The sequence below is a fragment of the Phyllobates terribilis genome, unplaced genomic scaffold (assembly GCF_046119375.1).
Source record: "Phyllobates terribilis strain yellow unplaced genomic scaffold, ASM4611937v1 Scaffold_13__5_contigs__length_258822181, whole genome shotgun sequence".
Classification (NCBI taxonomy): domain Eukaryota; kingdom Metazoa; phylum Chordata; class Amphibia; order Anura; family Dendrobatidae; genus Phyllobates; species Phyllobates terribilis.
Window position 1 is genome coordinate 225,616,337 of NW_027362773.1, and position 22,269 is coordinate 225,638,605.

Here is a 22,269-nt window from a genome sequence, read left to right on the forward strand (position 1 = left end):
CCAATTTCAAGTGCAAGCAAGCAAGCAGTATGGTATTGCAGCCTGGGGGTGGCAGGCTGCATACTTGCGCTTGCATTGCAAGGAATGGGGGAGGTACAATTGAACACTGCCCTGGGACAAGGACTTGCACGGAGATAGTTGCAAGTCTGCATCTTCTGGTGCGGCAAGGATCACTTCTGATGGGCACACTTTTAGGCAGTGACCTGGGTGTCAGAGATGCTTCCAGGGGTCTTCCCCATGCTGTTCCCATGTCTTTTCAGCACTGTATGCATGTGTCACACAGCACATGGCCAGATAAGGTTGTAAAATATTAAAATTACATTTCCCGGTGAATGCATTTTTCACGGTTGAAAGCAATACAAAAGTGCAAAAACGCATAAAAAATGCTACTTGTGAACATAGCCCACGGTGTGGAGGAGTATTTTTGGTTATTTATTTTACCTTATACACAAGTCTTTACCCTGGAAAGGATGTTTCTTAACATATTTCACAGGAAAGCAGTTTCAGTTTAGTTTTTGAACATTTTATTGTGAACCTGTAAAAGTGGCTTAATTCCTCTGACCACGTTGTTGACAGCAGCGACCTGGGGGTCAGAAATGCTTCCTGGGGCGATCCCCATGTCATTTGAGCACTGTCACTATCGTTTTGGGTACTTTTTAGGCTTTCTGCAGACTGCCGGGGGTGCCGCCGCAAAAATGCTCGGGTCTCCCATAGATTAACATTGGGTTCGTTGCTCGGGTCGAGCACCCGAGTATCACAGTGAGCTCGGCCCGAGCTTCGAGCACCCGAGCATTTTAGTGCTCGCTCAACACTATTTTTTGTCACTTACATAGTTTATTACATAGTGTTATATATATATATATATATTTACAATTTATTTCAGTTTTTTGTGTTATAAAGTTGTATTCCAATAAATATATATTATGTTCTATCTGAATATCTTGATTATTGTATCATAAAAATGATTAAATGTCTGATGTTCACATTGTACTACTATGTGAGGAGCTGCCCATTTTCTAAAGACTATGATACTTTTCCAGCAACGGACCACCATTTTTGTTAATATTATTATTGTGTTTTATTAGTGATTTACTTGTCATGTTTTATATAGTTCTGCTAACTTATCAGTATGTACACTAGATTCACTTGTAAAATGTCCAGCATTCCACTAATCTGTATCTCAGGAGTCCATTGTTTCAATAGCCAATGGTCTCATTAGGTGGGTTTGGATTGAGACACAGTGGAGCAGTCATCACAGGGGGTCTTACATGCAGTCTCAGATGAAGGCTTCTAGAATATTCTTCATTGTTTAGCGAACAGTGAATTCTTGAGGGGGAGGGTGATCACTTCTGTTCTGGGAGGGGGCTGACCCCAGGGATGTGGAGGAGTTGATGGAAGGACACTGGAGGAATAGGACCTATGGCTGTGGACGTGGAGCTGATGGATGGCTTATGGAGTGTTGGAGATACAAAATCTGTGGGCCAACCAAAAGTTGGGAGACAGTGAGTATGGCCTGATACAAAGCAAGTGGAACTACTGATCCCATGTTGAGAACTTAAGGACTGAGAGAACTGTATTTTGGCCATTTACTTGGAATTGCTGCATTACCATGGATGTGATTAATAAAGTATTGTTGCATCGTTAACCTGCCTAGATGATTACTTACAACCCACAACCACACATCTTTACAAGTGGTGGCAAGCGGTGGGATCACCTATCTCTGAAGAGCATACCATGGAAAGTTACCGAGCGGTGACTTGGCAGAAGAGATGACGGAGGATGGACCGACTGAGTTGAGGAGGATGCTGGACGCGCTAGGAAAGTGGGCCATGGAGATGGAGCGGGCGGCAGTGTTAAACAAATTTCTGGGTGTGCATGTAGCGATACCCCCACCCGCCCCAGTGCAGAGGACAATGCATAACTGGAGAGAGGGGCCTACATCTTTAAGGTACCGGGATATACCACAGTTCAATGAGGACACCTCGGATATTGATGAACATCTCCGGTTATCTGAGAACCTCTGCCTGCTGCATGAGGTGTCAGTCAGTGACTGGCCCAGATATTTGAGTGCTTGCCTGAACGGAAAAGCAAGAAAAGCTTTTAATAACTTGTCTTCAGTGGATCAGAGATGTTACTCTACCATTCTCAGTGCATTGCTAGAGAGGTATGCCGTCACGCCGGAAACCTACCGGAGGAAGTTTCGGGAGACTGACAAGCCCACTGCACACACACATCGGGAGTTTGCCAACACACTACGTACGGCATGCACTCGGTGGATAAAAGGACTCAGGGTTCAGGAAGCAGAACATGTAATGGATATAATGTTGGAACAATTTATGTCAAAGCTCCCAGGTAATTTGAAAGAATGGGTGGCAGATAGAAAACCACTCAGCCTGGATAAGGCTGCAAGATTGGTGGATGATTGGTCTGCTAATCGACCAGGGCAACGTGGAAGTGCAGCCCCAGTGAGTCAGGAACAGGATTTTACAGGGAGGCCATCGAGACCCATGGATCGGCCAGATGAGTAACGGCAGGGAGTTCAGACTTCACAAAGAGGGGGAGGTTGCCCAAGCCCCCAAGTACGGCCCGTGTTAGGGCGAGGAAGGCTTAACTGCCATAACTGTGGACGCATGGGACACTTTGACAGGGAATGCTGGGAACATTCTAGCCCACATCACAACATAGGACGAGGATTGGTGTGCCACTGGGCCAATGTCATAACCCAAAGCCAAAGACCGGTTCTCACTGCTTCAGCCGAGAGGGAGCGGCACTATCTGCAGACTAACCCGCCACCTGTGGTGAGTAATACACAAAATGCCATGACTGTCGCAATGAAGGAATGTAATCTGGGGGAGGTAAATTATATCAGGGAGGAGGCCCAGGGACTTCGGGACACTGGATCTACCCTCACCCTGGTCAGCCCAGATACTGTCCCCTCAGAGCTTCCTTTACCATGCCAAGTGACCACCCCCTTAACTGGGTGTCAGCACTCTGGGGTTGGTAGCAATGGATACAAGTTTGGTTCTCATTGGGCACGTGTGGAGTTTCCTAGGACAAACTGGGGATCAGGGGGGGGATATGGAGGACCCCGCGTAAAAGACAGACCCCTGATCCAGTGAACTAAATACAGAGTCCTTGTCTCCGGTCTTCCCCCATCGGGAAGTTGGCAGGATTTGAAAGACCATATGAGAGAAGCTGGAGATGTCTATTACACGTACGTATACCAGGGTGGAATGGGGACTGTGGAGTATATTCGCAAGGACGACATGGAATATGCTTTGAGGAAACTGGATGATACAAAGTTTTGTTCTCATAAAGGCGAGACCTCTTACATTCGTGTCCGTGCTGAAAAAGTGGGAGAGGTATGTGAAGAGCAGACCATTTTCTAAAGACTATGATACTTTTCCAGCAACGGACCACCATTTTTGTTAATATTATTATTGTGTTTTATTAGTGATTTACTTGTCATGTTTTATATAGTTCTGCTAACTTGTCAGTATGTACACTAGATTCACTTGTAAAATGTCCAGCATTCCACTAATCTGTATCTCAGGAGTCCATTGTTTCAATAGCCAATGGTCTCATTAGGTGGGTTTGGATTGAGACACAGTGGAGCAGTCATCACAGGGGGTCTTACATGCAGTCTCAGATGAAGGCTTCTAGAATATTCTTCATTGTTTAGCGAACAGTGAATGCTTGAGGGGGAGGGTGATCACTTCTGTTCTGGGAGGGGGCTGACCCCAGGGATGTGGAGGAGTTGATGGAAGGACACTGGAGGAATAGGACCTATGGCTGTGGACGTGGAGCTGATGGATGGCTTATGGAGTGTTGGAGATCAGTTATCAACTGGACTGGATAAACGTACTACAGTTGTGGATATGTCGTTGGATATCAACTTTATTCTAGGACTGTTGCTACTGGATATCTGTGCTTCCATTGTTTTATCCGTCATCTGGAGGATCGTGGACTGTGGCAACAGACTATACTGGCTGGAGATACAAAATCTGTGGGCCAACCAAAAGTTGGGAGACAGTGAGTATGGCCTGATACAAAGCAAGTGGAACTACTGATCCCAGGTTGAGCACTTAAGGACTGAGAGAATTGTATTTTGGCCATTTACGTGGAATTGCTGCATTACCATGGATGTGATTAATAAAATATTGTTGCATCGTTAACCCGCCTAGGTGATTACTTACAACCCACAACCGCACATCTTTACAGGTCAGATTTGAGGTCATCTATGAAGGAGGATCTGATGGAGGCAATTCTATTTCTTAGAACAAATTCATAGACTGCACAAATGTTATTTAGTATGTTTTTGTTGAAAACTGTTTTTTGCCACTTACATAGTTTATTACATAGTGTTATATATATATATTTACAATTTTATTAGGTTTTTGTGTTCTAAAGTTGTATTCCAATAAATATATATTATGTTCTATCTAAATATCTTGATTATTCTATCATAAAAATGATTAAATGTCTGATTTTCACATTATACTACAATAAATTTTTCACTTAAATATAAGCAATATATGTGGGAGTCGGAGTCGGTGTAAGGGAAATTGAGGAGTCGGAGTCGCAAGTTTGGCTTACTGACTCCACAGCCCTGGTATAACTTTTTATTTTTCCGCTAATGGAGCTGTATGGCGGCTTGTTTTTTGCGAGACAAGATGACATTTTCAACTGTATCAATTCTTTTTACATTCGTCTTTTTGATTGCGTTTTATTCCAATTTTCGTTCAGCGGTATGATGATTAAACTTTGTTTTTTTATCTCGTTTTTTATTTATTTTTTTACTGTGTTTTCTAAAGGGGTCAACTAATGGGACAGTTTCATAAGTTGGGTCTTTCCGGACGCGGCAAAACCAAATATGTGTGCTTTTTTTGTTTATATATATATATATATATATATATATATATATTTGTTTTTTTTCATAAAAAGATTTATTTATGGGTGCAATATATTTTTATTTATTATTATTTTTTAAAAATATTTTTACAATTTTTTTTCTCTTTGTCCCACTTTTTGGAGTGTGATCGCTTGTATAGTATAAAAATGCAGGAGAATTCCTATGCTATACAAACTGTCCGTGCTGCACTGAAAGACAAACTTGTTAGATCGTGCACTGCGCATGATCTACCAAGTTTGCTAGCTCTGGTGACCCAGATGTCGTCATGAAAACATCAGATCACCATAGCAACGGTCGACCCCCCATGATGACGTCGTAGGTCGCCGATCCAAGGGCAGAGGGGGCATCCCCCCTCTGCCTGCTTGCTAAATGTTGTGACTGATTTTGATCGCAGCATTTAAGGGGTTAAACTTCAGGGAGTGGTGTGAGACTGCTCCTAGCACTGAGTGCCGGGTGTCAGCTGTCAGAATCAGCTGACATCCGGCGGCGATAGTGCGCACAGCCTCTAAGTACCTATTAGGATCGCGTGCACAAACTTCATAAGTGGATACAAAATCTTTAATATCATTATTCATAGATGGCCACCAAAAAAGCCTAGTAATAGCTTTCCGCGTAGCTGTGACCGCAGGATGACCACACAAGATGGAATCATCAAACTCCTGCAACAGACGCAATTGTATAGAACTACAAATAATTTTGAACCATGAGTGGCGGAAGGAGCCAACGACTGGACTTTACGGATCTCAGCTTCCAACTCCGAGGATACCACAGAAACCACAATGCTCTTAGGGAGGATGAAGGTTCTGAAGGTGAAACTGAACTAAGGCTGTGTGGCAATGCATCAGCTTTCACATACTTGGACCCCTGCGTGAAGGTGATAGAGAAATTGAATCTAGAAAAAAATAAGAACCATCTGGTCTGTCTAGGAATTAGTCGTTCGGCTGATTCAAAACACACTAAGTTTTGGTCAGTGATCACAGTGACATGATGAACTGCCCCATCCAGAAAATATCTCCATTCCTTAAAGGCTAATTTAACAATGAGTAACTCACAATTCCCAACATCATTTCTTTCAGCAGATGAAAATTTTCTCAAGAAAAAGCTCATTGGCAGCAAATTAGTGACAGTTTTTGAACCCTGAGATAAAAGGTCACTATCACGACCTCTGAAGAATCCACCTCTACATTAAATGTTTCTTGTAGATCGAGTAGAATTAGAACAGGAGCAGTAATAAAACACTCTTTCAATATTTTAAAGCCCTCATTGCATCCGATGGCCAAACCTTGATATCTGCCCCCTTACGTGTGAGGTCAGTAATCTGAGAAAAACCCTTAATAAATTTCCTATAATAGTTGTCGAATCCTACAAAACGTTGCAACGCTTTCAGGTCACTAGGTTAGACCCAATCTATTATGGATTGCACATACCCTGGATCCATCATAAACCCATCAGCCGATAAAATGAACCCCAGGAATGAAACTTCCTAAACAGAAAAAATACATTTCTCTATTTTAGCAAAGAATTCTTTCTCAACCTTTGTAATATTACTCTGACATGTTTCTGATGAGAATCCAAATCAGGAGAAAAAATTATATATCAACAAGGTAAATCACAACAAATCTCCCAAAGAATCAGAGAAAATATCATTCAGAAAGTTGTGAAATCCTGTTGGTGCATTGGAGAATCCAAATGGCAGAAGATTATCAAATAAACCCTCAGACGTTAAAGACGCCATTTCCCACTCATCACCATTCTTGGTGCGAATAAAATTGTAATAAGCCCCTGTAAGGTCAAGGTTAGAAAACCATTTACCCCCAAAAGTTGACTATAGTGACGGCTCCGTTCCATACACGTCGTACACACGCGACTCCACTCCATACACATCGTACACACGCGACTCCACTCCATATACATCGTACACACGCAGCTCCGCTCCATATACATCGTACACACGCAGCTCCGCTCCATACATGTCATACAGACGCAGCTCCACTCCGTACACACGGTTCCGCTCCGTACACCACATACACATGTGGCTTTGCTCCGTACACAAGCGGCTCCATTTCGTACACCTCATACACAGCGGCTCCACTCTGTACACACATGGCTCCACTCCGTACGCCACGTACACACACTTCTCCGCTCTGTACACCTCGCATACACACGGCTCCGCTTCATACACATGCGGCTTCGCTCTGTACACCTCGAACACACGTGGCTCTGCTGAGTACACCTCGTACATACACGGCTCCGCTCCGTACACCTCGTACACACAGGGCTCCGCTCCGTACACCTCGTACATACACGGCTCCGCTCCGTACACCTCGTACATGCAAGCCTCTGCTCCTTACACCTCGTACACACACGGCTCTGTTCCGTACACCTCGTACATACACGGCTCCGCTCCGTACACCTCGTACACACACGGCTCTGTTCCGTACACCTCGTACACACAGGGCTCTGCTCCGTACACCTCGTACATACACGGCTCCGCTCCGTACACCTCGTACATACACGGCTCCGCTCCGTACACCTCGTACACACACGGCTCCGCTCTGTACACCTCGTACATGCACGCCTCTGCTCCTTACACCTCGTACACACACGGCTCTGTTCTGTACACCTCGTACATACACGGCTCCGCTCCGTACACCTCGTACACACACGGCTCCGCTCTGTACACCTCGTACACACACGGCTCCGCTCTGTACACCTCGTACATGCACGCCTCTGCTCCTTACACCTCGTACACACGCGGCTCCGCTCCGTACACCTCGTACATACACGGCTCCGCTCCGTACACCTCGTACACACACGGCTCTGCTCCGTACACCTCGTACATACACGGCTCTGCTCCGTATACCTCGTACATACACGGCTCCGCTCCGTACACACACGACTCCGCTCCGTACACCTCGTACACACACGGCTCTGTTCTGTACACCTCGTACACACGCGGCTCCGCTCCATACACCTCGTACACACACGGCTCCGCTCCGTACACCTCGTACACACACGGCTCCGCTCCGTACACCTCGTACACACACGGCTCCGCTCCGTACACCTCGGATACACACGGCTCCGCTCCGTACACCTCGTACACACAGGGCTCTCTTCCGTACACCTCGTACACGCACGCCTCTGCTACATCCACATATAAACTTCAGCTCATCCGGCACCATGACAACCAGCACAGCAGAGTCCTGCATACACTGAGGCCCCTGATCATGTGACCGCTGACTCCTCCCCTCCTGTGACCTCAACCCAGGTCCTGTGCGCACAGATCAGCCATATATGTGGTGGCGGCTCTGCGGGTGGAGGTATGTGGAGATCCCCCATTACTGGGCGCAGGGGGCATTAAAGGGGTTTTCCCACGAAAAAAAATCATTTTAATAATTGGCTGTGTCTGACCGTGTATGGAACATACCACAGCTCCTGGGCAGGTGAGGACGCAAAAGACAATACAGACATTACAGCAGGGGGTCACAGAGGATTCATTTTGTGAGGTAAAACATTTCACTGCTTGTTTTTTTAACAATATTTTACCTCACAAAATGAATCCTCGGCGATCCCCTGCTGTAATGTCTGTATAGTCTTTTGCTTCCTCCCCTGCCCGGTAGCTGTGGTATGTCCCGTTCATGGTCAGACTCAGACAATTTTTTAAATGAACTTTTGTTCCTGGGAAAACCACTTTAACCCCTTCAGCATTGAGACTGTGGTGTAAACAGTGACGTAACAGCTGTGGACTGAATGCGGCTTAGCTGGTTCTCGTCCACATTAGATCCGTTCAGACAGCTGTACGATGGTAAATGGACAGAAGCCCAAAGAAGTTCTCACAAAATGCCATTATTTATCTTCTAGTTCCTTTCCAATGCTACACTCAAGTCCCCGGCCTGCATGGTTTGCGGCTTTAAGCCAATAAACATGTGAGGATTGCCTGCCATACAAAGTAATGTCATAATCATGTTGGCAACTGGCATTACTGTGACTGACCGGCCGCATCCTGTCATTGAATCTTATAGAAGACCCGGTGACGCAATGCTCAGCACACTATTCTGTAGAAGCAGTTCAGGGAGCGTTGTTATAGAGTGAGAGCTTAGATTAATGTCCGCCTCCTCCCCCCTAAATATTATAAAGTTGCACCCTTTAGTGCTTTTCATGATGGTGTGCTTTTAAACCTATTAAATAATGAATTTAAAAAAATGACAAGAGGTCCCCCCTATTTGTGATAACCAGCCAAGGTAAAGCAGACAGTTAGGGGCTGATATTATTAGGCTGGGAAGGTCCATGGATATTGGCACCTTCCCAGTCTAAAAATACCAGCCCACATCAGCCCCAGCATTGGCGAATCACATTAGATGTAATTCTGGCACTTTGCTTGGTTCCTCACAATTGCCCTTGTACTTTGGCAATCGGTGTGATATTTTTGGGTTTACTTCAGCTGTATATTGTCAGCTGACATCAATCCCAGGGGTTAGTATTGGAGAGGTGTCTATAAAACACCCCCATTACTAACCCGGTAAGCTAAAAGAAAAAATAAAACACACAAAAATGCTGGGCCAGATGTACAATATCTTTAAAGTGTTTGGCAGTTATTTATGGCAGTTGGACAGGGCAGGAGACAGGTAAGGTGCATAAGACATTCAAACAAATATTATTATTTATTATTACAGCGCCATTTATTCCATGGCGCTTTACATGTGAAAAGGGGTATACATACAAAAATAATTACAATAATCTTGAACAAAACGTGATGGCGACTGGTACAGGAGGAGCGAGGGCTCACCGACTACAAGGGATAGGTGAGGATACAGTAGATGAGGGTAGAGCTGGTCGTACAGCGGTATGGTGGAGCGATGGTTACTGCAGGTTGTAGGCTTGTTGGAAGAGGTGGGTCTTCAGGTTCCTTTTGAAGGTTTCCACGGTAGACGAGAGTCTGATATGGTGTTTTTGCTGCTTCGTGGTTGAGGAATGTGCGGATCCGGGAGATGTTTTTGAGTTGGATCGGCAGGAAGTGGAAAGGGCTTAGATATGTGGTTTGAAGGAGAGCTCAGAGTCCAGGGTTACCCCAAGGCAGCGAGCTTGTGGGACTGGGGAGAGTGAGCAGCCATTGACGTTGATAGATAGGTCAGATGGGGGGATTGAATGAGATGGTGGAAAGATGATGAATTCTGTTTTATCCATGTTAATTTTTAGAAATCTAGCAGAGAAGAAGGATGAGATAGCGGACAGACATTGTGGGATTTTGGTTAGTAGGGGGAGACATTGGGTCCAGAGAGGTAGACCTGTGTTGTCAGCATAGAGGTGATACTGAAAGCCGTGAGATTCTATGAGCTGTCCTAGGCTGAAGGTGTAGATGGAGAAGAGCAAGGGTCCTAAAACTGAACCTTGGGGGGCACCGACAGATAGTGGGCGACATGAGGAGGTGGTGTGTGAGTGGGAGACACTGAATATCCTGTTAGGTATGAAGAGATCCATGATAGGGCTAAGTCTGTGATGCCAAGAGATGAGAGAGTCTGTAGTAAGAGGGAATGGTCCACTGTGTCGAAGGCAGATGACAGGTCTAGGAGGAGGAGGACAGAGTAGTGTCGCTTGGATTTGGCGGTTAGTAGGTCGTTGGTGACTTTAGTCGGGGCAGCTTCAGTAAATGGTGCTGTCGGAGGCCAGATTTCAGGCGGTCAAAGAGAAAGCTGGAGGAGAGGTGGGAGGACAGTTCTGAGTGGACATGTTCCAGTAGTTTTGAGGCATAGGGGAGAAGTGATATGGGGCGATAGCTAGTCAGAGTGGATATGTCAAGGGAGGGCTTTTTGAGGATGGGTGTGATTGAGGCATGTTTGAAGCATGAGGGGAAGACACTAGTTATGAGTGGCAGGTTGAAAAGCTGGGTTAGGGTTGGGATGAGGATAGTGGTAAGGTTGGGGATGAGGTGGGACGGCATTGGGTCAAGTTCACAGGTGGTAAGGTGTGATTTGGAGAGTAAAGAGGAAAGTTGATCTTCTGTAATGGTGGAGAAGCTGGTTTTGGAGGAGGAGGATTGAGTAGCTGTGGGGATTTTAGGCAAAAGCTTTGTCTGATGGTGTCAATCTTCTGCTTGAAGAATGAGGCAAAGTCTTCGGCTGAGATGAGAGGAGAGAGAGGAGGTACTGAGGAACGGAGGAGAGAATTGAAGGTGTTGAATAGCTGTTTAGGGTTGCGAGACAGGAGGATATGAGAGATGAGAAGTATGTTTGTTTTGCTGCAGTGCGTGTGGACTTGAAGATAGTGAGGGACTGTTGAAATGCGATAAAGTGCTCATTGGAGTGGGACCTTTTCCATCTACGCTCAGCAACCCTGGAGGCCAGTTCTTTGGTTAGACTGGTGTGCCAGGGTTGCCTGTTGATTGTGCAAGCTTTGGTATGTGTGAGGGGGTGACCGAATTGAGAGCTGCAGCTGTTGTGGTGTTGTATAAAGCAGGTCTGTGGAGTCGGACCGACTCCGACTCCTAAAATATATAGTAAATTGGGTACAGTAGTTCAATGCAGTTTGTGGAGAATATTTTTTTCATAAGAATTTGGGAAAGTTATGAAATGTCCTATAAATGTCTGTCCTATTCCTGATCTAAGGGTCTAGACTTTTAGCTGAGAATAATCTGTGCTATAGTAAATTTATCACTTAAACATGAGACATGTATGTCGGAGTCGGAGTGTCATGCAAATTGAGGAGCCGGAGGTTTGGCTTACCGACTCCATAGCCCTGGTATAAAGCGGCTGCAACATTTGCATCATGTAAAGAACTAATGTCTGTGAGAGGGGGAAGGGATTCAGAGAGTGAGTGTAGGTCAAGGTGTTTAAGATTTCTGCGAGGGTGTGCAAGTTTGTGTGTTGAGGATTGTGGCCCTGGAGAGGAGAGGGTAGAGAATGTAAGTAGGTTGTGGTCAGAAAGAGGGAGAGGTGAGTTAGAGAGGTTAGATAGGGAACACAGGCGGGTGAAGATGAGGTCCAGAGTGTGGCCATCTTTGTGAGTGGCTGCGGGAGACCATTGAGAAAGGCCGAAGGAGGAAGTGAAGGAAAGAAGCTTAGAGGCTGCTGAGAGGGAAGTGTCGATGGGAATGTTGAAGTCGCCCATGATGATAGTGGGGATGTCAGCGGAAAGGAAATGAAGTAGCCAGGTGGTGAAATAGTCTAAGAAGGTGGTGGCTGGTCCTGCGGGGCGGTAAATGATGGCCAGTTGGAGGGGGAGTAGATACGCACACAGTGCACCTCGAAAGAGAGGAGACTAATGGAGGGTGGCAGTGGGATTTGGGTGAAAGAGCAGTTATCTGACAGGAAAAAACCTACTCCTCCACCATGCTTGCCAATAGGGCTGGGGGTGTGGGAAAGGTGGAATCCACCGTATGAAAGTGCAGCTGGAGAGGCGGTGTCAGAGGGGGTGAGCCAGGTTTCGGTGATACCGCGGAAGTACTGTAAAGTTTGTTAGTGATGAAAAGATCATATATGTAGGAAAGTTTGTTGCAGATGGAGCGAGCGTTCCATAGAGCTCCTGTTAGTGGGACTGGGGAAGCGGGGGCGGGGCGGATGTGTATGAGGTTAGAAGGGTTGTGAGAGTTTGTGATAGATCATGGATAGGAGGTGGAGGTGACTGTGGGGATGTGGTGAGGAGGGCCAGGATTTGGGGAGATATCGCCAGCAGTGAGGAGGAGCAGAGAAAGTGTTAGTAGGTGGGAGAAGGAGAGAGCATGAGGCGGCTGTCTGTGCTTAGAGACACAGGATTAAATGTTGAGGAATAGTTCTGAGGAGGAGGTGAGATAAATGGGGAGGATTGATGGAGCGATGAAGAGTTCATTGCTAGGTGTAGGGAATAGGGGTGGTTGTAAAAAGTGAAGGATTGTGAGGGTGAGAGTGAAAACAAACACAAACATTGTTTACAGTGTCCGAGTATCCAGTTCCTTTCAGTTTCCTTCAGGTTCAGTTCAGGTATAATTCATATGTCTCACACTTAAGCAATACACTTAAGGCAATGCACTACAGACACGTCTATAGCAGACTCCTTGCTCACAATATATGTGCTACAGAATGCATTCAGTTGTGAACTAGAGGGGAGTGGTCAGTGCTCATCTTGATCAGTTGATTAAGGCTTAAGTCAGATGCAGGATATTCAAGGGCCAAGTAAACAAGGTCATAAATAAGAGTGGGAGGTAGTAGTTGTTAGTTTAAAAACATACCATGTTTTAACTTCTGCTTTCTCACAGCTCTCCCACCCTTTAACACATTCTGTGCACTCTCTCCATATCACCCCTCCCTTCTCCCCTCTCCCATGTATAACTCTGAGGCTCTACTGACATTTCTCACCCATTCCAAACCATCCACTGCCACCATACAGCACCCAAAACGTTCATACAAATCATTGCACCACCTGCTCTCTTTTTTTCTCCTTCTCCTAGTTGGTGGCAACATCTCCCCCAACCCTGGGCCTCCCTCCATTTGTATACATAACTCTCTTCCAGCTGCATATAAATACACTACTAATCATATTAACATTCAGTGCCTGGCTTCTTCTATCGCTTTTAATTGTGCCCTCTGGAACGCATGGTCAGTGCGTAACAAATTAACTTACATTCACAATTTTTTCCTCTCTAATTCCCTTATCTTTCTGACTCTTACAGAAACCTGGATCCAGCAGTCACACATCACCGCCGCTGCTGTTCTCTCGTTTGGTTGGCTGAAATTTTCACATACTGCCAGACCTGAGAACAGACAAGGTGAAGGTGTTGGTTTGCTCCTTTCACCACAATGTGCTTTCCAGGTCATTCCCCCGGTTCCCTCATTTGTGTTTCCTTCCTTTTGAAGTTCACACCGTCACACTCTTCAAACCCTTCTCCCTGTGAGTGGCGGTTGTGTATCGCCCTCCAGGCTCACTTTGCCACCTGGCTTCCTCACTTTCTATCCTGTGACATCACCACCCTCATCTTAGGAGACTTTAACATCCCCATCGATGATCCCTTCCCCCAATCTGCCTCTCATCTACTTTTCCTAACCTCTTCATTCGATTTCTCACAGTTTATTAACACTCCTACGCATGAAGACAGGAATACTCTGGACTTGATCTTCTCCCGTCTCTGCTCGCTGCATGGCTTTGCTAACTCCCCTCTCCTGCTCTCGGACCACAATCTTCTTTCCTTCTCTGTCAAGAACTGTCTTCTCACCCAGGACACCCCCTTTTATCACACTTATATACGTACCATTAATACCCAGCAGCTTATGGACAATGTACACACATCTTTAGCTTCCATCTCCTCAATCTCCTGTCCAGACTTTGCATTGCCACACTAAAATAATAAACTGCTGAGTGCTCTAGATGAAGCAGCACCTTCTATACGCAGAAAAGACCCGACACAGACAACGGCAGCCCTGGCTCATGCTGCAAACACGTTTTCTTCAGCGTTGCTCAAGGTGTGTCAGTGGAGAAAATCACTTTTAGCAGAGGATTTCATCCACTATAAGTTCATGCTCAAAATCTATAACTCTGCTCTGCCGCACTTCAAGCTCACCTGCCTTCTTTGAGCCTGTTACAGAAGAAGAAGTTACCCAGCTCCTCGCTTCTTCTCGGCCTATAACCTGCAACAGTGACCCTATTGTCACGGTTGTGTCAGATGTGACAGAAAGTTGCTCTGTAGTTGGTTGCAGAAGATCTTTTCGTTTGGCATTACAGATACCTTCTTAGCTGTTTAACTTTAGGACCCAGCGGCTACCTCCCTCCTGCTCTAATTGACACCCTTGCTTGGGTGTTTAAATAGTTTCACTTTGCTGCAGCGCGGTACAGGTGATATTTACATGTTTCCTTGTGGAAGCTTGGAGCGAGTGCAGTCTGTTTACTTTCTCTCTGGTGCTAAGAGGACGTGTGTGTTATCTCTCTGAAGTCGGCTAAAGCTAAGTTATGTTTCCCCCGTGTCAGTCTACCTTGTCTTTGTTTGTGGGGATCGACTAGTGCTCACCCCCCCTTCCCTATCTAGGGACAAGCGCTAGGTAAATACAGGGGTAGGTTTCTGTGCGGCGATTGGTGAAGAACCAATATAGGGACGGTACGGGAGACAGGGTGATAGCAGATCAGCCTAGGAGGTCTCCACTTCCCCTTTCCCTAGAGTCTGGGCTCCCTTCCCCTCCTCCCTTTGTGTTGCACTTAGTCTTTCCTAACTGACACCTATTCCCTCACATCTCCTGCAGTCTCTCTCACCGGTGATCACCACTCACCTAACTAAAATATTTAACCTCCATCTTTCTTCAGGTATCTTTCCCTCCTCATTTAAGCATGCCATTATAACCCCTTTACTTAAAAAAACATCCCTGGACCAGAACTTCACTGCTAACTACAGACCTGTCTCTAATCTTCAATTCATCTCTAAACTTCAGGAACGCTTGCTCCACTCCCGTCTAATCCGCTATCTCTCTGATAACACTCTTCTCGACCATTTACAATCTGATTTCCGCTCTTTACACTCTACTGAAACTGCCCTTCTAAAGTCTCTAATGAGCTATTAAAAAAGCTAAATCCAAATCTCCCTGCTGATTCTTCTGGATCTCTCTGCTGCATTTGACACTGTGGATCACCGACTCCTGCTCACTATGCTCTGCTCTATCTGCCTCAAGGACACTGTTCTCTCCTGGTTCTCCTCCTACCTCTCTAACCGCTCCTTCACTGTATCTTTTGCTGTCTCCTCTTCCTCTACCCTTCCTATTACTATCGGGGTTCCGCAGGGCTCAGTCCTAGGCCCCATCCTCTTCTCCTTATATACTGGCCCTATTGGACAAACAATCAGTAGATTTGGGTTTCAGTATCATGTCTATTCTGATGAAACCCAATTATATACTTCTTACCCTGACATCACCCCTACCCTAATACAAAATACCAAGGATTGTTTGTCTGCTGTCTCTAACATCATGTCCTACCTCTATCTTTAACTGAATCTCTCCAAAACTGAACTTCTTGTGTTTCTCCCCTCTACTAACCTAACTCTACCTGACATTGAAATTACCTTGGATGGTTCAATCATAACTTCCAAGCAGCACGCCGCTGTCTTTGGGTCATATTCGACACTAAACTTTCCTTTATTCCCTATATCCGATCACTCACCCGCTCTTGTCACCTTCATCTTAAAAATATCTCCAGAATGGGGGGCGTGGCTTGGCTGGACATGTGAGCGGTGGCAGGACAGATCAGCTCCGGGAGCAAAAGCCTGTAAAAGTCTCCACTGGGCCCTAAATAGTAATAAAACCAGAGATAACATCTCCCTCTGAGCTCCTGTAACCATCATGCACAACAGAGGAGTTTTTTATGGCTGGGAAAGCAGGCAGAAGGCACCGTGAGGTGACTGCAGGAGCAGACAGACACTCTCAAGATGGCGCTGAGAAGCCGAAGCTTTCCACATCCCCAGATGCACCAGGCAAGTCTTCTTCCATGAACACTGCAGTTAAACTAGCTAGATATGCTAGGACAAACAGAGCAGCCCCCTTGAGTAATACAGTGCAGGCACAGATGAAGGGGATGGCTAATCACTTCTCTGCTCTCCCAGGAGATTGTGACAATACAGATAACACTGACACCTCAGATAACAGCCTGCAGCTTCGGCCAGAGGTTAACCCCTTCAGCACTCTCTCAACCCAGCAGACAGAAGAGCCTACAATTAAGGATGTTTGCATGGTTGTTACACAGTATGGATCTGTCCTGTCCTCACTTAGTAATCAAATGGGTGAGATTAAAGAAGAACTTTCCTACATGAGACAGGGGCTGCTGAAAGTAACAGATCGTACCACAGCAGCTGAGAGGAGAATTGGTGATTTGGAGGATAAACAGCCTCAAATTATCAGTGACAATCGCAGACATGACCTACAGATCCTGGCATTGCTAGCTAAAACTGACGATCTGGAGAACAGACTCAGGCGGAATAATATAATGGTAATTGGCATCCCTGAAAAAACTGAGAGCAATAACCCTACTGAGTATTTTGAGAAATTGCTGCTCTCCCTGTTTGGGGCAGAACACCTGACCCCTCTATTTGCTGTGGAAAGGGCACACAGAGTTCCTACTCAGCTGTTACCCGGAGCCCCGCCGCGGCCAGTCCTAATGAAGCTGCTCCACTATAAGGACCGTGACGGCATCCTTAGGGAAGCTCGTGATAAAGGGGACATCTCCGTCAACGGCCAAAAGGTGTCCTTTTTCCCTGACTACTCCATTGAAGTGTCAAAACGCAGGGCACAATTTGTGGATGGGAAACGCCAGCTACAAATGCAATATCCATGCTCTACCCAGCAAAACTCAGAGTGGCCGCCCTGGGAGGGACCTCCTTTTTTGCAAATCCTAAGGAAGCACTCCGCTGGCTTGATCTAAATGAACAGCAACATCGCCAAAACCCACAACGTTGAATGAAGACGTATAACTTAAGTCATGTGCCAGCAGAAGATATCTGATTGACTGTTGGAGTCATAATTCTTACCAAGTAACCCACGGCTCAGTGGAAAATGGATATTCTGTCTATTATCCTAAAATGGCAGGCTCCCAAGAAACGTTTATTTTTCTCTTTTAGTAGGTTGCTCGCTTGCTTCATGTGCGGATGCGAGTTGGACTGGTACCCCCATCCATCTGTTTTTTCTGGATGGATCGGTATTTTTCTGTTTGTATGTTTTTGTAAGTTGTATGTTTATAGATTGTGCTACGCAGTTCTGCCACCTGTATGGATTACAGTGATCTTGTATGGAAAAAAGGGTATTATCATGAACTTGTATTTGGGAACTGGAGTTATGTTAACGCTTGTCATACGTATCCTGTCCATCCCCTATGCGTTATATCCTAATGGCAAACTAAGTAAAATTCCTTTCTTGGAACGTGAGAGGGTTGGGAGACCCCTTAAAGAGGACGGCTGTCATGGAATATATACGGGGAAATTCACCAGCAGTGGTATATCTTCAGGAAACGAATCTAGAAAAAAGTAATATAGCGGCCCTGAAGCGTTCATGGATCAGCCATAGTTTTCATTCTACCTTTTCAAGTTACTCGAGGGGTGTCAGTATTTTAGTACATAGATCTATCCCTTTTGAATTGATATCCGCTAAGGTGGATGAGGAGGGCAGATTCATTGGGATTCATTGTAGAATATTCACCAAAGAATTATTACTAGTGGCAGTCTACATTCCCCCTCCCTATAATAATCATATTATTAAGGAAATTGCATCACTCATAGACAAAGTACCGGGGTCCCTGTGCTATGCATGGGAGATTTTAACAATATTGTACACCCATACTGGGATAGATTCAGATCAGACACAGCTACAGAGGCTACCCCCATAACTAAGTTTGGTGAGCTCCTATCAGATTTATCCTTGACTGATATATGGCGTCTTAAATATCCCAAACACAACAATTCTCCTGCTACTCTAAATCACATAACACCCTCTCCCGCATAGATTTAGTACTGGGAACAGAACACATCCTCCCTTTAGTGGAAAGGGTGGAATATTTACCTAGAGTACTGTCGGACCACTCACCCCTGATGATGAGCCTATGTCTTTTGCCTAGATTGGAAGCTACCCGTTCTACATGGTCCATGAATCCCTTTTGGTTGCAAATCATAGACACAAATTTGATTACATCAGCTCTTTAAAACTATTTTATAGAAAATAACGGCTCTGTGATGCAGAACTCACTATGGGACGCTATGAAGGCCTGTCTGAGGGGAGTCCTGATACAAGCTATCAATAGATCCAAGACTAAAACTAACCAATTTGGGGAATTCTTGCAAGACAGGGTTAGACTCACGGAAAATAAATTTGTCCAATCAGGTACAGAGGAGGACCTAATGACCTGGAAAGAGGCGCAGGAGGCATACTCTACACACATTAGGGAGAAGGCCAAGAATAAGCAACTATTTTCCCAAACACATTTTTATGAAGAAGGGGAAAAGGCAGGGTATTTACTGGCTATGATTGCAAGGGCTCAAATAGGGATATCCTTTATAGGCGCTTTAAAAAATAAGGAAGGTGCAATGGTTAATCAGCCAGATCAAATATCAAATACTTTCAGAGAATTTTATCAGGACTTATACAGAACCAAAACATGGTTTAGCAGAGAACAAATCCTGACTTATTTGGAGGGGATTGATCTTCCAGCTATCTCTGAAGCAGATAAAAAATAATTAAATAGTCCCTGCAATTAGAGGAGTTACAAATGGCCACAGCTTCAATGGCCAATAATAAATCACCAGGGTTGAACGGGTTCCCTATGGAAATATACAAAAAATTTGGGGATATATTACTACCTCAATTGCTGTGCTCCTTCCAGGAGGCAGCCAGGGAAGGCATTCTGCCCCTCTCAATGAGAGAAGCAGTTATCGTAGTGATACCCAAACCGGGTAAGGATCCATTGCTTCCCGAATCCTATAGGCCTATATCCCTGCTACCTACGGACATTAAAATTATAGCAAAAGTTCTGGCCTCCAGGTTAAATAACATAATATCTAATGTTATACATAGTGATCAATCAGGCTTTATGCCAGCTAGGTCTACAGCCGTTAATATCCTTAGACTATCTTCAGCTGCCAGTGGACAATGCAGGAGACAGGGTTATTTGCTCGCTAGACGCCGCTAAAGCATTTGACTCTGTTGAATGGGAATATCTATGGGTAGTTTTGGAGAAATTTGGTATGGGCGCTGGATTTATTTCATGGATCAAGCTACTATATGAGAGGCCATTGGCACGATTAAGGGTAAATGGGCATCTTACTTCAGACTTTGAACTGGGGAGGGGTACCCGGCAGGGCTGCCCGTTGTCCCCTTTTCTGTTCGCACTGGCCATTGAACCACTAGCTGCGGCTATCAGGATGCACCCTGGCATAATGGGATTTCGCAGAGGGAATATAGAGGAGAAAATTGCTCTTTATGCTGACGATGCACTACTATTTTTAGCGGAAGCCTCCAAAACATTATCTGTAGTTATGGAGACAATCGAGAAGTTTGGGAAATTTTCGGGTTTGGCGATTAATTGGACTAAGTCAGTACTGCTTCCAATAGATAATGGGAACATTAATGCACCTCACTATACTGACTCGGGCTTACAAGTGGTCAATTAATTTAAATATTTGGGTATTAATGTAACATCTAAAGTCACTGACTATGAGAAACTAAACCTCAACCCAATACTGGCCAGATTCAAGTGTAAACTGGACACGTGGTCTAAATTGCCACTGTCAGTGGTGGGCCGCACTAACTTGGTCAAGATGATCTGGATGCCACAATTGCTATATGTATTGCATAATTCTCCAATATGGATTCCCCAGAGATATTTCCTTAAAGTAAACAGCATGTTCAGGAACTTAATCTGGGGAAAACAAGCTCCAAGAATTAAACTGGAAACTTTGCAAAGAGATAAAACAATGGGTGGCCTTGCTGTCCCAAATCTGTGGGTTTATTATATGGCAGCTCAGCTACAGCATATTCGTGGGTGGGACGACCCTGGAGGGGGAGGTGGGGCTCAACGTCTTCTACTCCAATCACATTTTAAATCACTCAGACTCTATGAAGCATTGGAGGCTCACAAATTTAAGACACCCTCTTGTAGAACCCGAACTACGCTGTTAATACACAAACTTTGGTGGGCAGTGAGGAAATTACAGGGGATACAAGGGATCTCACAATTTACATCACTGTGGGAAACGCCATGGCTCCTTAACCTATATAAATTGGAAGGGTTTAAAAATTGGAGTCTAAAAGGACTAGAAAGATTCACTCATGTTTTAGCGGGAGATTCACTCAAGGAGTTTTCACAGATACAAAATGAATATGGACTGCCCAACACCGAATTTTATAAGTACCTTCAGTTACGACATGCATAACAGGCAGAGGGTCTTGTCCTAAATAATGGAGTTCCTCAAAATGCTATAATACAGAGAATGGCTATGTCACATAATTCTGGGGGGCTAATCTCATTGCTTTATAGGGGTCTGCTGGACCTGGTATTAGCAAAACACCCCATAAGATCAAAAGAAAAATGGGAGGGCTTGATAGGCCCTATTGAAGAGGGGCTGTGGTCTGAAATACTGGAAAGAGTTCCCCAGTTATCTCTGAGAGAGTCCCATAGATTCTCCCACTTACAGGTACTGCACCAGTCATATAGAACACCCTAATTTCTCCACGATATAGGGCTTCGACCAGACTCCCTATGTGCTAGATGTAAAACATCCCCGGCTAACATGCTTCATATGATGTGGACCTGCCCTGGAAAACTTCTGGAGGGATGTAATAGCGATCATTGATAGAACATACTCAGTCGATTCAGATCCCTCACCATTAGTATGTATACTGGGATATATAGAAGATCTGAGCACTGACGAACATGGCAAAATAGCGGTGGCACGCATGTTATACATGGCCAGGAAACTAATAGCCCAACATTGGTTATCAGAGCAGGCGCCCACGGTGACGGAATTTATAAATAAGATCAATTGGTTATTAAATCTGGAAAAAAGTAAATATCTGAAAAGGAAGGCCACCTCTAAATTTGAAAAAATATGGGCTCCATGGATTGACGGCTCTGGGCTAGCATCCAGAGAACTGCATAGATTTCGACTTGGTCTGCTATGATTGATGTATAGATTACTTGACAGGTGCAAAATCCTACATTGGGCTGCTTTAGACATGTATATAACTGCTCCAAAGCAAGAGTTAGATACCCCAATACAATTGTGACTATTCATACTGTAAGATTGTTAATTTGCTGTGGACAGAACTGTGGAACATTTAACTCAAAATGTTTTGTTTGAAAGGGCGATGTGTTGTCGGGGGAGGGATAGAATAGGGACTGGGTCCCTTCTTTGGTTGGGTTGTTTTATTTGTTTTGCTGTTGTGTTACAAAAAAAATTGTTAACAATAAAAAATATTTGATTTTAAAAAATATATATCTCCAGAATCTGACCTTTTCTCACTTTTGAAACTGCTAAAATTCTTACTGTCGCTCTTATTCACTCTCATCTGGACTCTCTTCTGATCGGTCTCTCTCTTACCAGACTTTCTCCTCTCCAATCTGTCCTGAATGTGGCAGCCAGGGTTGCATTTCTGTCCAGCTGTTTCACCGATGCCTCCGTCTTGTGCCAGTGTGCCAGTCATTACACTGGTTACACATTCGCTACAGAGTCCAATATAAACACATCACTCTCACCCACAAACCACTCACTTCTCTCTCATCTCAGTCTATCGCCCTACACGTGCTCTCCATTCTACATTTCACCTAAGACTAACATCTCTCATAATCCGAACCTCACACCTCTGTCTCCAAGACTTCTTTCGTGCTGCGCCAGTACTTTGAAATGCACTACCACAGACGATCTGACTGATACC

The 22,269-nt window shown here is 45.0% G+C and overlaps 1 protein-coding gene across 1 annotated transcript in view; it reads left to right on the forward strand.

Annotated features, from left to right (window-relative positions):
- Positions 1-8,140: 8,140 nt before the first annotated feature.
- LOC141174670 (uncharacterized) overlaps positions 8,141-22,269 on the forward strand; it is a 43,445-nt gene continuing 29,316 nt past the window's right edge. Inside the window, exon 1 of the mRNA XM_073659594.1 lies at positions 8,141-8,232. The gene's annotated coding sequence lies outside the window, so the exon portion shown is untranslated. The remainder of the gene's footprint in view (positions 8,233-22,269) is intronic.